Below are 8,467 nucleotides of genomic sequence, written 5' to 3'. Positions count from 1 at the left end.
TAATTCTTGCGTGAATTTATTCCCAACCCCACGATTAAATCATGCCATAGAAACTGCTTTCAATTAAATTAAAATATAGTGGTCACTGGAGATCGACATTCTGATCTTTTCAATTTAAAAAAATTATAAAAATTGAAGAATTATGTTAAAAATATATTAACAATTGTTAAAAAAACACAAGGGCATCATCATCATCATCATCATCATCATCATCATCATCATCATCATCATCATCATCATCATCATCATCATCATCATCATCATCATCATCATCATCATCATCATCATCATCATCATCATCATCATCATCATCATCATCATCATCATCATCATCATCATCATCATCATCATCATCATCATCATCATCATCATCATCATCATCATCATCATCATCATCATCATCATCATCATCATCATCATCATCATCATCATCATCATCATCATCATCATCATCATCATCATCATCATCATCATCATCATCATCATCATCATCATCATCATCATCATCATCATCATCATCATTCATCATCATCATCATCATCATCATCATCATCATCATCATCATCATCATCATCATCATCATCATCATCATCATCATCATCATCATCATCATCATCATCATCATCATCATCATCATCATCATCATCATCATCATCATCATCATCATCATCATCATCATCATCATCATCATCATCATCATCATCATCATCATCATCATCATCATCATCATCATCATCATCATCATCATCATCATCATCATCATCATCATCATCATCATCATCATCATCATCATCATCATCATCATCATCATCATCATCATCATCATCATCATCATCATCATCATCATCATCATCATCATCATCATCATCATCATCATCATCATCATCATCATCATCATCATCATCATCATCATCATCATCATCATCATCATCATCATCATCATCATCATCATCATCATCATCATCATCATCATCATCATCATCATCATCATCATCATCATCATCATCATCATCATCATCATCATCATCATCATCATCATCATCATCATCATCATCATCATCATCATCATCATCATCATCATCATCATCATCATCATCATCATCATCATCATCATCATCATCATCATCATCATCATCATCATCATCATCATCATCATCATCATCATCATCATCATCATCATCATCATCATCATCATCATCATCATCATCATCATCATCATCATCATCATCATCATCATCATCATCATCATCATCATCATCATCATCATCATCATCATCATCATCATCATCATCATCATCATCATCATCATCATCATCATCATCATCATCATCATCATCATCATCATCATCATCATCATCATCATCATCATCATCATCATCATCATCATCATCATCATCATCATCATCATCATCATCATCATCATCATCATCCATCATCATCATCATCATCCATCATCCATCATCCATCATCATCCATCATCATCCATCATCCATCATCCATCATCCATCATCCATCATCCATCATCATCCATCATCCATCATCCATCATCCATCATCCATCATCCATCATCCATCATCCATCATCCATCATCCATCATCCATCATCCATCATCCATCATCCATCATCCATCATCCATCATCCATCATCCATCATCCATCATCCATCATCCATCATCCATCATCCATCATCCATCATCCATCATCCATCATCCATCATCCATCATCCATCATCCATCATCCATCATCCATCATCCATCATCCATCATCCATCATCCATCATCCATCATCCATCATCCATCATCCATCATCCATCATCCATCATCCATCATCCATCATCCATCATCCATCATCCATCATCCATCATCCATCATCCATCATCCATCATCCATCATCCATCATCCATCATCCATCATCCATCATCCATCATCCATCATCCATCATCCATCATCCATCATCCATCATCCATCATCCATCATCCATCATCCATCATCCATCATCCATCATCCATCATCCATCATCCATCATCCATCATCCATCATCCATCATCCATCATCCATCATCCATCATCCATCATCCATCATCCATCATCCATCATCCATCATCCATCATCCATCATCCATCATCCATCATCCATCATCCATCATCCATCATCCATCATCCATCATCCATCATCCATCATCCATCATCCATCATCCATCATCCATCATCCATCATCCATCATCCATCATCCATCATCCATCATCCATCATCCATCATCCATCATCCATCATCCATCATCCATCATCCATCATCCATCATCCATCATCCATCATCCATCATCCATCATCCATCATCCATCATCCATCATCCATCATCCATCATCCATCATCCATCATCCATCATCCATCATCCATCATCCATCATCCATCATCCATCATCCATCATCCATCATCCATCATCCATCATCCATCATCCATCATCCATCATCCATCATCCATCATCCATCATCCATCATCCATCATCCATCATCCATCATCCATCATCCATCATCCATCATCCATCATCCATCATCCATCATCCATCATCCATCATCCATCATCCATCATCCATCATCCATCATCCATCATCCATCATCCATCATCCATCATCCATCATCCATCATCCATCATCCATCATCCATCATCCATCATCCATCATCCATCATCCATCATCCATCATCCATCATCCATCATCCATCATCCATCATCCATCATCCATCATCCATCATCCATCATCCATCATCCATCATCCATCATCCATCATCCATCATCCATCATCCATCATCCATCATCCATCATCCATCATCCATCATCCATCATCCATCATCCATCATCCATCATCCATCATCCATCATCCATCATCCATCATCCATCATCCATCATCCATCATCCATCATCCATCATCCATCATCCATCATCCATCATCCATCATCCATCATCCATCATCCATCATCCATCATCCATCATCCATCATCCATCATCCATCATCCATCATCCATCATCCATCATCCATCATCCATCATCCATCATCCATCATCCATCATCCATCATCCATCATCCATCATCCATCATCCATCATCCATCATCCATCATCCATCATCCATCATCCATCATCCATCATCCATCATCCATCATCCATCATCCATCATCCATCATCCATCATCCATCATCCATCATCCATCATCCATCATCCATCATCCATCATCCATCATCCATCATCCATCATCCATCATCCATCATCCATCATCCATCATCCATCATCCATCATCCATCATCCATCATCCATCATCCATCATCCATCATCCATCATCCATCCATCATCCATCATCCATCATCCATCATCCATCATCCATCCATCATCCATCATCCATCATCCATCATCCATCATCCATCATCCATCATCCATCCATCATCCATCATCCATCATCCATCATCATTATTATCATCATTAATCATTAAGCAGCAGCAGCACCAATCACCATCGTCGTCGTCTTTTAAATTTTAGCCAGGCGTTGTTAGTTTATTTTCGATTTTTGAGTTTGAATGTTCATTTGCTATCTTTCGTCTCTCTTTTAGAGAGTTCGTTAACGCCTTTATGCCATGTTGTTACATGTTGAGTGAACTATATACCTAAATATTTGTATACATCTACAAACACAAATGTAAGACTCGTAGCAAAAATTGAATATAGAATGCTGAAAATAGTTTTGTCTGAAATGTTCAAATCTTATTTAATACATTTAATATTTAATCTCCATTAATGGCATTATGCATTAGCACAATCAAGCATCTACTGTAAACTAGCATCATTGGAACCTAATCAAACTATATCGTCTACATACCCTAAGATGCTTACCTTTTTATTATGAATAGCAATACCCTTATTAAAAGACTTAATTGTTGTAGCTAAATCATTGTTATACAGTGCTCAAAGCAAAGGAATAATCAAACAGAGTTCTTTCAGTCAACATAAACATTAACGAAAAGATATTATGGAAACGTACAGACCATGTTGTGGTGTCGTACTCAAATTTGAAATCATTTATGAGTTTTCCTTTTACACAAAACTATTGTAGCTTTAACCGTAACTAGCCCCGTACATTTTCGAAAGCTTTTTCCAGATAAAGACAGCAGGCAAAGGTTGAAAGTATGAAATATGTCACAACTAACAGTCATTAACTGTATATGTGTCGTATACAAGTTACGATCTTGTACATGTTATAATTTGTACAACTCAAATATACAAGTTATGACATGCACAAAAATACCGCATCCATGTAATAACATGTACAAAATTGTGCTATAAAACGGATTTGACTACTGTTAAAGTACTTTTATTCGTGGGGTACCAATTTTAGTGGTTTTCGTGGATGACTTTATCCGAGAATTTAAGTGTCCAACGAAATAAAACAACCATTGTCCAAATCAAGACATGGAAAGATCCCCATGTTGGTTTGAGTACTGTTATGAGATGATCTAGAAAATATATTGAATAACGCCAAATCTGATAATACTATGATGGTAGTCACAGGGCAAACGCACTATGAACTACAACCGCATGCAGGAATAAACCCATTTATTCCTTAATAACCTAAACTGCACAACTCTTGATCTTTTAATTCTCATAAAAATATTTTGATCGATGAAAGTCAGATTTACGGTTTTGATATGCTAAGTATAATAATGTGTTCAGTTTATATCCTTATAGTTCTTGTACATATTGGAAATGATAATTTCATGCTGGGCTTGATTTTGATAAGAATTATTTTACAATTCAAGATACGTTTATAGCATTTATTTATGTTACTGTTTTCTTTAGGTGACATGTTTATGGCCTAATTAACACATGTGATGGTCTTAAATATGTTGATCACTTTATCTTGGATTAATAAGTGATGTCACTACTATTTATACGGATCAATGTTTACTTTGCAATTTCCTTCAATCCAGACTATTTGTAACCTTCATTTCTAAAGGCTTCAATTTTTCAATTCTTTTTCTAGAAAACTTAAATCCACGAATTTAAAAACCCACAAACATGTAAATATTGCTGAAACCATGACAATTGATACCCACGAATTAAAGTACTTTCACAGTACTTTTACAATGACAACTTTGATATGTCGAGGGAACAATTCCGGATCCTCTGCAAACAATTTCCTGTTCAAAGGAGAGGATAGAAATTTTGATAAGGAGTGGTACATGTAAGCAGGAAAAATATGTAGGTAAAACAACTGAGTGAAAAAGAAAAAACCTTTCTGATGCAGTATTAGATATTTACAGCTGGAACCCACGAGAAATAATCAGTAGAAAAAAATCAAGTGGTGAGTGTTATGTTGCTACAGTCTGTTAAAAGTACCTTTTCAAAATTCCGGATTCTTATAAAAGAGAAAAGTTCTGTCAAAATTTCAAAATACTTAATGTTTACACTTTGATCAAATTTCATAGATACCTCGCCATTGCTATTTTCACATCAACTTGGTCTCATAAAAACCATTTTCTCTCTTAGCTCATACATAGAGTAGGCATAGGAACCTTTCTTTCAGTTGCACATGTTACGTAAAAACGGGAAAGTGCATAATTCAAAAATTTAAGGCACTGTTTTAGAAATTTCAAAGAAACCAATTATATACTTTGTGGCCATGATGTAGGAAATGTAAGCTATGTAGACTGCATTTGATATACAAGGATCTGAAAACGCAATATGCTAACATTCGCCGTGTAGCAATCGAAAAAGAGGATATTTTAAAATCATTATTGAGGTTTATAACATGTATTGTAATAAGAGAAACATATTTATATTTCAACCCCATTGTTAAGCTATATTTTGTACACGTTATAACATGTAAGAGGTACTTGTGTACATGTTATTACGTGTATGTTTGCCTTGTACAAATTATAACATGTAAAAAAAATTTGCACATGTTATAATCTGTACAAAATTGCAACTTGTACACGACAAATATATGATCTAGACAGCTTCATTTTCTACGAAATCCACATTGGTTACCATTACAGAATAAAAAAATCTGTTTTAACGACTTTATCAGCGAATAGCCTAATTTTTTTACAGTTAGTTCAAAGCGTTTGATCTTTTTATTAATAAAAATACGTTATTTCATACTTTTTCAGTGGTCTTATTTGCATGGTCTTCAGGTATATCGAGAAATGTTATTCAATTTAGTTATGTGCAATTTAGCGTTGGAATAACAAACATATCTACGTTAAAACACCTTGGAAAATTCATTTGCGAGAAAGAAGGAATATACCTGATTGCTGCTACTGTTGAATCTCAAGAATCTGCCAACTACTGTATTCGAAATGATGGAGTTGATGTTGCATGTGCTGCAAATGGACCAATATCTGACTCTACCTGGTATAGTGGAACATCAGTGATAGCTCAAAGTTTACAAGTGAATGCGCAGATTTACGTATATACTGGATATAAAGTATCAAACGGTCCATCCACTTATCTTACAATAATTAAAATAAGATAAATGATAAATTTGCATACTACCTGCATATAATTGTTTTTACTTTTGGATTTAAAGTTATTTTTGTTAGTTTAAATATTTTCAAATGTACCAAGTCAGTTTATGGCAGTTTTTTTTATACATGTAGTATGTTATACATGTAGTTCGTTTTTGTGTGAAAAAAAGTCAGAAAAAAATCGAAGTCTGATTAGTTTCAGATACTTTGTATTTGATCTTCTCAGCAATCTTATGATGATTTTATCCTTATTTATTTATCTATATAGTCATATATTATTCAGGTCGAAAATGATAACTACTACTGTTTCTACTATGTTTAACTAATTAAAATAGTAATTGCCCCTCAAACACCACCAATTCCCCGAGCTCTCATCTGAAAAAATAATTGTATGTTTTCAAGTAATGGAGATTTCAGATATTATTTGATATCATTTGTGTTTCCAATTTTTATGCAAAATAGTTATGCGACCATCTATTCGTCGTTTTCAATTATTTGGTAATGGAATTTCGTTCTTTGTTTAACATGATTTATGTAACTACAATCCCTTCCCTTTCATGAATGTGACCTACTGAATTAGACTTTACCGGATTTGATATAACATGAACAATACGACGGCTGCACTGCCAGAGCACCTGAGATCACCACCAGTTTTTGGTAAGGTTCGTGTTGCTTATTATTTAGTTTAACGTTGTGTCATGTGTACTATTGTTTGTCTGTTTGTCTTTTTAATTTTTAACCATGGCGTTGTCAGATTATTTTTCGATTTATGAGTTTGACTGTCCCTCTGGTATCTTTCGTCCCTTTTTTTCCTACTTAAATCCAATCTATTAGAAAAATCTAATTATCACAGATGATTGTCCACCATGCACTTGTACTGCATTATTATTAGAATAGTAGAACAGAATGATACACAAATAGATAACAATTATATACATGTAACTGTTTTATCTATATGATTTGTAACAATACTGATTTTTATCACTACAATATAAAACTTAGTACGGAGAGTTTATATTTCTGGTCATGTGTTCATTATCCACGTTCGATCTTAAAATATATCTTTTTGTACATTAACCTCAGTTTCAGTTATATAGATGTGATCTTTTCCGTGACAAGTGCTTTTCACCCTCCAAAACTCGTGGTCATCCTATGTGCAGTACTTCAGTTGATGTACTGTAAGGTGTGACGTCCATTTTCATTGAACTTGTACACATTTTGTTTTGGGGCCAGCTGAATCCCGCCTCCGGGTGTGGAATTTTTAGCTGCATTGAAGATTGAAGATCCTTTGATGGCCTTCAGCTGGTTTTTTTTTTGCTTTGGTCTAGTTGTTGTCTATATGACACACTTCTCATTATCTTTCTCAATTTTATTATCAAAGAATGCTGACCGTTGATAGCTGACAACGAATTGATTTGAAAATGCTCATCGTATAATCAATGATAATCAATGATAATCAACACGGAATTTTGTTTAATAGGTGAATTCAAACCGATACTGTAATAAATAAATATTTCATCTATCTATTCACACAGGTGACATTGAAACCCTTATACCATATTTACAATCAAAACCTGTAATTCTGTTACTGTTTTCTGTTCTACTAGCGTTTTTCAAAGTTCGGAAGGCTTCCTTCTGGATGGACCAACAAACAGGGGGAAACAGACGACAGGAAACACCCAGTTCCTTACACAGACGGAATTCATACAGGCAAAACAGTACAGAGGAATTACGTCATGATGTGGACAAAACTATTGCGTTTCTGACCTCCAACTAAAAATAAAATTCAAATTTAGGAGAAGACAGTGTCTGATGTTGACAAAGAAACTAAAACAAACAATGATAGTGTTTCTATTGAAAAATACATTGCTCTGAAGCAAAATTTAACAAACGTAGAACAGAAATTAGTCAATATTGAACAGAAATAAGTCAATATTGAACAGAAATTAGTCAATATTGAAC

This window comes from Mytilus trossulus, chromosome 8 (genome assembly GCF_036588685.1).
Source record: "Mytilus trossulus isolate FHL-02 chromosome 8, PNRI_Mtr1.1.1.hap1, whole genome shotgun sequence".
In the NCBI taxonomy this organism is placed as follows: Eukaryota; Metazoa; Mollusca; class Bivalvia; order Mytilida; family Mytilidae; genus Mytilus; species Mytilus trossulus.
This window is presented reverse-complemented; position numbering follows the sequence as displayed.